Below are 9,340 nucleotides of genomic sequence, written 5' to 3'. Positions count from 1 at the left end.
AATCCATTTACACAATATAAATAATCATCACAATTGGCATTTTACACGTTTTTTATCATGTGATTGTCCCATGGCTATGATGATTAAGACGAGACTGTGTTGACAATTCTTTAAAAGTTTATATCGACGGTGGGCATTCAAACAGGAGACACGGAAGATATTTGCTACTATGAAGCTAAGGGCATAGAAAGCTAAAAAAATGCAATCGGAAACAAACAAGCAGATTCTTGTATATTAGAACATTGTCGTATTCAAGGTAAGTTTCCAACAAAACCTCGTCCTTGTATTACCATGGCTGGCATTTTAAAGGATATTGTTCATTTCATACTGTTTTATGAAACCCTTTACACATAAAGCACACTTTGCATGTATTAATTTCATTTTTATTTTAACGAAAACGTGGATAAAAGAGTGTTGCTAATAACAAATATGAATAAAAAGAAACGGCAATAATGTGTGCATTAATTCAGAACAGTTATTTTGAGTGTGTTGAACTTTATTGAAAATTATATGGGCGACAGCACATCAGCAGAAAATGCTTATATAGTGATTATGATGGAACATTGCTTCTGGGAGTTACGTTTAGAAATAAATGGCATTGCGTTTGTAAACGTATGCAAAAACAAGCATTTGTATTGGAGAGTTCAATTATCAAAAAAAAAACATTTATCAGGTACAGAAGAGTGTTTTCTACACGTCTTATATTTTGAACTATAACCATTAAGTTAGGCGGCACTATTAATGGTTTTAATTATTACTGCGTAGGTATAAATAACAGAATTGTTGAATTTAACAGACTGAACATGTTTTAAGCCGGTATTATGCACTTTTTAATATTATGTATCTGTTCGAGCACTATCTAATTGCTATTATAAACGCTGTCGTTATTTGGCCTGTACTGCGCAAAAACGTAAACAGTATTAGTGTTGTTTAGCCAAAGGTATATGGTGTCGCATTTTGTTATAATTTTGTCAAAACATTTTTGTATCAAACTTTATATTTTGATATTGAAATGTGCATTTTAAAAGCTGAAGTTTGGACCGATCAGCTTTCTGTAGGCACCATTATGTACGTGGTTAAAATCTTGCCGATGGCTTAATACTACTGAGCATGTTTATAAAACACTGCCGCACTTTGTGTTGCACAAAAATATATATCATATCTTACGTGTAAATAATGATTTATGTAAAAAATTCATTTAATGTTGAATAACTTTTTTCAAATTCAGCTGACTGGGGGAAATGGGAGTGCGGGAATATGCATATGCTAAATAGAATCAATTGTGCAGATACCATGTGCACAACTACAGTTTTTTCCACTCGAGATCCAGACACCAATGATTCGATTTTTGATGAAACCTTATTAATCGCATGCCTTTATGATGGTCAGGTCACACCGGTCTACTGATTCAGGCGGTTAATGTCCTTTGACTTTTACTCTGAAAACAATATGTTTTCGTGTTTGCACGAAATCATTGACACTAATCATCCGTAATGTTGTAACTTTAAATATGCTTTTCGTTTAATGTGTACATGCACGTTTTTCTAAGTGGTTCCTCTGCTGATTTCTTTCATGGAGTTATTGCATTTGAAAATTAACGCCCGTTTATAAGTTTGAAGAAGAGAATTTCTAAGGTCTGATTATATGTGCGAGAAAATTGACACTGAAACACAGAAGTTAAAGTTTGCGACATTCATCACGATATAGACCGAATTCGGTGTGAATATTGAACATTCAGAGATATCAGAGGAACATAAGAGTCAAATATACATTTATTCAACAATGAGAAATTATTTTTCCAAAGTGTTCAACCGACGTTTACACTTCTATCAATACAACGCAATAAAATACCACCTGTAAGAGATATGCATATTGGTGCCATCAAAGAATTAAAAGGCCGTGGTCGTCAAGCATAGTCGTCGTGATAAAGAATGGCGGAACACATATATGCTGTATAGAGTTTTTACTCAAGAATTAAGAAAGTTGCATATAAAAGTTGAGGATACCTCGAACATGCTTGCTGACGCTATTTAATTTAATTTAAATAAATTATTTATTTATTGTTATTTATGTTTTTTTGTTGTTGTTTTTTTCAGAAATCTGGATACTGAAAAATTAAACAAAAAGAGGACAATACGGAGAAAACCGATGTTCAAGTTAAAGAAGTTGGTTTCTATGAAATCATCATTCATCAGTGTGAACTTTGCAACGTCCCGGTGATTTTATAGTGATTCATGGAACGTTGCATCGGGAATTTAAACTGCGAATTTTCTTAGCGGGTCACACAATTACAGCTCAGGCTATGATATTCGCATCGAGTTAAGTCGAGATAAAAGGCGAATATTAATACGATATATAAACGGTAACCACTTTCTTGCCAATATGGCTGTACAGTGAGAGGCATTTTAATAATTAATAAAAGTAATAAAGGGTATAAAACGGCGAAAAATACTTGTCTCGGCATCGACGTCGCCATTTTGTTTGACACGTGATTTACCCCTCTGATAATGTTTGTTTTACAACCCTTTCAACGAAATAGGGTCGCGGAAGTACCAGCAATGTGTAATGTAACACATTGATTAAAATGGGTCGACATCTAAGACGAATAGTTCAAGTGTAAACCGTTGTTGTATAACAGAATTCAAATGTAATACAATTTTTAATAATGAAATTAAACCCCAGCGTCGGTATCACAAAGCTGATACATAACAACGGTCAGGCTACTAGATCTAATAAAGAAAAATAAATAAAACGAAAAAACAAACACAAGTCGACCCATTTCATAACAAAATGTTACGATATTGTAGGTCATTCCATGATCAACGTGTTTGTCGTAGATACCCGATCCAAGGGAAACCATTTAGTATAAAAAGTCAAATGTTGTATTAGGCAGATTTGCTAGACTTGAAAGATAGCTTTTGTTGAGACATTTAGACTTTTCGCCGAATTAATACATTATATACTTTGAAATGGTGTAAATTGAAAAAGTGCATACAATTCAATAACATCGCATTATTACTTCAAGTTTTCAAGTTTTTTATTGGAACATCGGCAAAATGCCTTTGACCATTTACATATTCAAGTTAACAAATTATTGTCGAAGTGCATCAGTACAATACAAACAACATACATAATTATACACATAAATAACTATGTCAAGCGTTTAAACATAATTTACAAAAGTAAATGTATTTACAGAAATGTAAGAATAAACAAGTAGTAAATTAACAATATATTAACGATTCCATGCAATATCAATTTAAGCTGTAGCAAATGCTTCTAATTTTTCATCACGGAGTTGCATAGCATCAGTAATGCATCAGACAACATTTTAACTACTGTAGTATTTTGACAAGATAGTATTTTAAATTTGACTAAGTTTGGCCAGTTAGATTGAATATAGTATTATGTTTGTAGATCTTTATAGATGGAGCAAGTAAGAAAGAAGTGATATTCCGATTCAACAAAGTTTGCGTTACTTAGTTTACATTTACGTTCAACTCTGGGTATGTTATTATATCTACCAATCTCTATGTCTAATTTATGAGCGCTAAGTCTAAATCTGGATTACTGTTGTTTATTATTTCTATTATTAATGCGATCTAAATATTTTTCATAAGCGAATTCAGTCTTAAACATTATGTAGTATTCTAATTTCGATTGGTTGTAAATTGTATCGTGCCAATTTTGTATAAACTAATCTTTTATTCTCTGGTTGATTTCGTAAGAATTATTACAGTTGTCATTTAAATTATTGTAAAATATACCATGCCCTAGTTAATCTAATTGTTGTTTTACAAATGCACACCACATATTTGTGTTGTTATTATTATTATTCTCATTGTAAAGATTACATTGTTCGTAATAAACAGTGTGGCTCAAAGAGTCTGGGTTTTGCTAAAAGTTAACCAAATAACTGAGCGCACGTTGTTTACATATTTTAGAAAGATAAAATCTGCCTAATTCACCCAAAACAGCAGCATTTGAGGTCTGTGAGCGTACACCTAGAATAGTTTTACAAAATTTAAAAATAAGCTTATCTACTTTTTTAATGTTGTAAATTCCCCATATTTCAGATCCACATAGAATGATTGGAACAACTAGGGAGTCTAATAGAGCGAGTTTTGTTTTAGTGCTAAGCTTCACTTTACTAAAAATGGATAATAAATGATTGTAAGCTTTTAAGGCTCGTTCATTATTTGCCTTAATAGCTTTAGATATATCACCAGAGTAGTGTAGTTTAAGGCCCACGTAGCACATTTCATCAACAATTTCAAGAGCCTGTTGATTAAAAGTCCAACTATACAAACAAGTTCTTTTCCTTTTTTTTTCAAATATGCTAATTTTAGTTTTGTTTACATAATTTTAATCCCCATTTACAGGAGTAATGATAAAAAGAATTTAATTGTAATTGTAGACTTTCTTGAATTTTAGTAAATAATGCAATATCATCAGCAAATTATAACATATAAATAGATAATATACGAATATCTTTTTCGGTTAAATTATAAATATTAATACAATCATTAATGTCATTAATTAATAAAATAAATAATAAAGGTGATAATGGCTAGTTCTGTTTTAGTCCTAACGTAACATCAAAAAGCTCAGAATAAGACATGTTTTTTAACAAATTATTTTACATTCTGATATATCGGTTTATCATTTTTAACATTTTACAACTTATTCCTGCTTGTACTAATTTGATCCACAAAGCTTAATGTATAACAGTATCAAATGCTTTTTCATAATCAATAAAAACGCAGTGGAGTTTTGATGTATCATTTAATAATGTTCTGAATTTTAATGTGCAAGATAAAAATACAATCAAACGTGCCACGATTATCTCTTAACCCAAATTGATATGTGTTAAACATATTGTTATTATCGCACCAAGAATTAATTCGATTTCGAAATGTAAATGAAAACATAATAGCTATAATATTTATTAATGTAATACCTCGATAATTAGATGCAACATTTGTCTCTCCTTTTTAGCTCACCTGTCACGAAGTGACATGGTGAGCTTATGTGACCGTGTGATGTCCCGGGCAGGCTTCCTGAAAAGTCCCAAAAAGTGCATGTCAACCGGACAGGCTGATGGAAAAGTTTGCCTGTCCGGACAAAAATTCACCTGACCGAACAGCGTGAGTTTAGAATTTAAGAAAGTAAAGTTTAACTCATATTTCTGCAATGTGCAGCCTATGTACAAGTACACTCGATAAAGTAAAACAAAACGTTTGCGTGTTCTTGTGATTAGAGTGTATGATGGACAACAGCTTTAAATTATAGTCAGACTCAAAACAAAATAACATAACATGACTACGCATTGATTAGTAGACTTGCATCGTATTGGATCGTTTCAACATACGTCACAAAACATATTTATTGTGACTCGTCATAATGCAGTCAACTTCTGTCAGACTTCCACTACTTTGAAAAGTTCTTTTTACTTGTTTTGCTTCATATTCTTTCGATTTTTTTCCCTCATCGCTTAGCTTCCTTTTCTGGCCTTGTCTAGCGCCATTGAAACTTTAGCAACAACATTTTTTCATGTGTAGTTTTTGCTACAACATTTGTAATTGGATAGGTGGTAATATGTCGGACCAATAAAATTGACGTTTTTGAAGAAAAAAAACACAGGAGAGCACTCTTATAAACTAGTGACGCGTAAGTGTTCTTTGTGACAAAAAGGCTCGAAATTCACAAAAAGAGGGATTCTAATGGGGTGTTTTCGTTCTTTTGGCAAGTATTAGACTTTTCGGTATTTAGTCACAATTTTTTGGCCTGTCACACGGACTAGCGATATTAGAAATTTCGCCGGACCGGAAATAATTTTGCCGGACAAGACCGGCGGTCCGGCCTTTTCAGGAAGCCTACGTCCGGCGTCTGTTGTGCGTACGTGCGTGCGTCCGTCAACAATTTGTTTGTGTAGGCAGTAGAGGTCACAGTTTTTTATCTTTATAAAATTTGGTCAGAATGTTTATCTTGATGAAATCTTGGTTTGGATTGTATTTGGGTCATCTGGGGTCAAAAACTAGGTCACTAGGTCAAATAATAGAAAAACCTTGTGTAGACAATAGAGGTCATAGTTTTCATCCAATCTTCATGAAATTTGGTCAGAATGTTTATCTTGATGAAATCGGGGTTGGGATCTTATTTGGGTTATCTGGGGTCAAAAACTAGGTCACTAGGTCAAATAATTGAAAAACCTTGTGTAGACAATAGTGGTCAAAGTTTTTATCCAATCTTTATGAAATTTGGTCAGAATATTTATCTTGCTGAAATCTGGTTTGGCATTGTTTTTGGGTCATCTGGGGTCAAAAACTAGGTCACTAGGACAATAAAGAAAAACCTTGTGTAGACAATAGAGGTCACAGCTTTTATTCAATCTTTATGAAATTTGGTCAGAATGTTTATCTTGGTAAAATCTGGGTTCGGATCGTATTTGGGTCATTTTGGGTCAAAAACTAGGTCACTAGGTCAAATAAAAGAAAAATCTTGTGTAGACAATAGAGGACACATTGTTTATCCAATCTTTATGAAATTTGGTCAGAATGTCTATCTTGATACAATCTCAATTGGGATTGTATTTTGGTCCTCTGGGGTCAGACAATAGAGGTCACAGTTTTCATCAGATCTAAATGAAATATGGTCAGAATGTTTGTCTTGTTGAAATTGGTGTTGGGGATCGAATTTGGATCATCTAGGGTCAAAACTAGGTCTCTAGGTCAAAGTTTAAAAAAAAACTTGTGTAGACAGTAGAGGTCACAGTTTTCGTCCAAACTTAATAAAATATGGCCAGAATGTTAATGTTTATAAAATCTGGGTTGGGATTGTATTTGGGTAATCTGTGGTCAAAAACTAGGTCACTAGGTCATATCATTAAAAAAACCTTGTGTAGAAAATAGAGGTCATAGTTTTCATCTGATCTTAATGAAATGTGGTCAGAATGTTTATCTTCATAATATCTGATTTTGATAGTATATGGATTATCTGGGGTCAAAAATTAGGACACCAGGCAAATTCTAAAAAAAACTTATGTAGATGAAAGAGTTCACAGTTTTCATCACGTCTTAATGAAATTTTGTCAGAATGTAATAATTGATGTAATCTGGCTTGGGATTGTATATGGGTCTGACAGAATTTAAGTTGATGTAGCAAGAGAAGTCAGGTGAGCGATTCAGGGCCATCATTGCCCTCTTGTTTGAAAATAGCGACAATGGCACCCTTAAAGTATTACTATTACAGTACCATATAGACAGAAATACATTTAAAACAACATTACAAAGGCGTTTATTGTGAATTGTATACATTATGTCGCCGTCACGAATAACGCTACAACTTGTTAAACTGTTTACCGTTTGTAAATCGAGCATGTTTATGACAAGTCTGTGTGTGAGAGCAGACCGCGTTGGGAGATCTATACCCTGCGTGGATTAATTTATAAAAATGAAGAACGGGACATCTACATATCTAATAAACTAGACATATTGATTTTTCTCACTAGTATTTTGTGTATTACTTAACCGTTTAAGGAAGTCTAAATAAAGGTGATATCGCATGCAACCTCGTTATAACGAAAGAGTATGTAAGGAAGATATTTTGTCGTGAACACATCTAATTGTGTTATCGCTTAGCTTAAGTGCACTCTAAAACGCGTGTGATATAACATACTGGTAGTGTACGTAACTAAACAGTAATACATTATTTCCGTCACTTGATTACAACAGTTCACGATTTCTGAAAAAAGAGGGTAGCATAGTAATTACTTACTTATACTTGGATATAAATAGTGAATATTCATTTTCATGGACAAAAACATTCATCAGATGGTGTTGGAATTATATATCTAAAACTTTTGTCGTGCTACCTGTAATGCGCGACCTTTTAACCATAGCGTTCTATTTTACAACGTGAATTGGAAAGTATGTATTTAGTTAACAGAGTAGTTACTCTACTATTTTAAAAAAGTTGGTCATTGCATACTGTATCTTTCAATTCTTTTTCCAAACATCATCATCATCGTCATAATCCTCCTCATCATCATCATGATCCCCTTCCCTCCTCCTCATCGTCATTATCATCGTCGTCGTCCTCCTCCTCATCATCATAATCATCTTCCTCTTCTGCTCTTCTACGTCAACAGCATCTTCATTATCATCACCTCTACTATCATCATTATCGTCATCATCATTATCAACATCATCATCAACAACATCATCATTATGGTAATCATCATCATCCTCGTCGTCATCTTTCTCCTCATCATGATCCTCATCAGGATACTCATCATGATCCTTATCTAAATCCTCCTCATCATCATCACCATCATCATGATCCTCCTCTTTCTCCTTATCCTCCTTCGCATCATCGTCTTCTTCGTCATTCTCCGCCTCTTTCGCCACCTCATCTCCAACATCATCTTCATAATGATCCTCATCATGATCCTTATAATGATCCTCCTCCAACTCCTCCTCCTAATCATCGTCGTCGTCATCCTCCTCCTCCTCATTATCATCATCTTTATTATCATCATTCTCGTCGTCGTCGTTATCTTTCTTCTTCTCATCCTCATCATGATCCTCCTCCTCATCATCATGACCATCATCATGATACTCCTCCTCCTCCTCCGTATCGTTGTCTTCTTCGTCATCAAGATTCTGATCATTATCCTCCTCCAACTCCTCCTCGTCCACCTGCTCATCATCTTCAATATCATCATCACTATCATAACTTTCATCATAATCATCGTCATCATCATCACATCAATCTTCAAAGGTGGTCAAACATGATAGTCAAAGGACCTATTAAGGATAACATTCACAAATACTTATTTCGACTTTTTTATTATTATCATGATCATGATTATCATCATCGGCGTCGTTGTCACCACCACCAATAACACCACCACCACATCCATCATCATTATCATCATCATCATCTCATTGTTCTTCTTCTTCTTTTTTTTCTTTATCTTCTTTTTCTGATTCTTTCTCGTCTTCCTTATCATTTTACTCATACTAATATCCATTATCATTATGCATCGTTTTAATGGATACGGCACTTCTTGAGAGAGGTACCGTTCTGGGTCATGTGCGGTATCGAAGTTACTGTCGTGATTGCGTGTTCTCTCCTTCATTATCACCCGATATCATGAAAATTGCAATATCAAAATCATTATTTCGCATTTTTGTTTCGTTTATTTGAATCGCACTCTCGTAATCTCGCATTGTTTTGTGAGACGACGCAACGTTCTATCGTCCATTCGCATCGTGTGGTTGCGTTCTTTCGAGATCACCATGTTGGGTTGCAAATATACGACTTCCGGTCGCGATAT

At 33.9% G+C, this 9,340-nt stretch overlaps 1 pseudogene; it reads left to right on the top strand.

Moving 5' to 3' along the window:
• Positions 1-8,055: 8,055 nt before the first annotated feature.
• Positions 8,056-8,814, top strand: LOC127869861 (uncharacterized protein DDB_G0271670-like; annotated as a pseudogene).
• Positions 8,815-9,340: the final 526 nt, after the last annotated feature.

This window comes from Dreissena polymorpha, chromosome 2 (genome assembly GCF_020536995.1).
Source record: "Dreissena polymorpha isolate Duluth1 chromosome 2, UMN_Dpol_1.0, whole genome shotgun sequence".
Lineage (NCBI taxonomy): Eukaryota > Metazoa > Mollusca > Bivalvia > Myida > Dreissenidae > Dreissena > Dreissena polymorpha.
The sequence above is the reverse complement of the archived record's forward strand: the minus strand, read 5'-3'. Positions and strand labels throughout refer to the sequence as shown.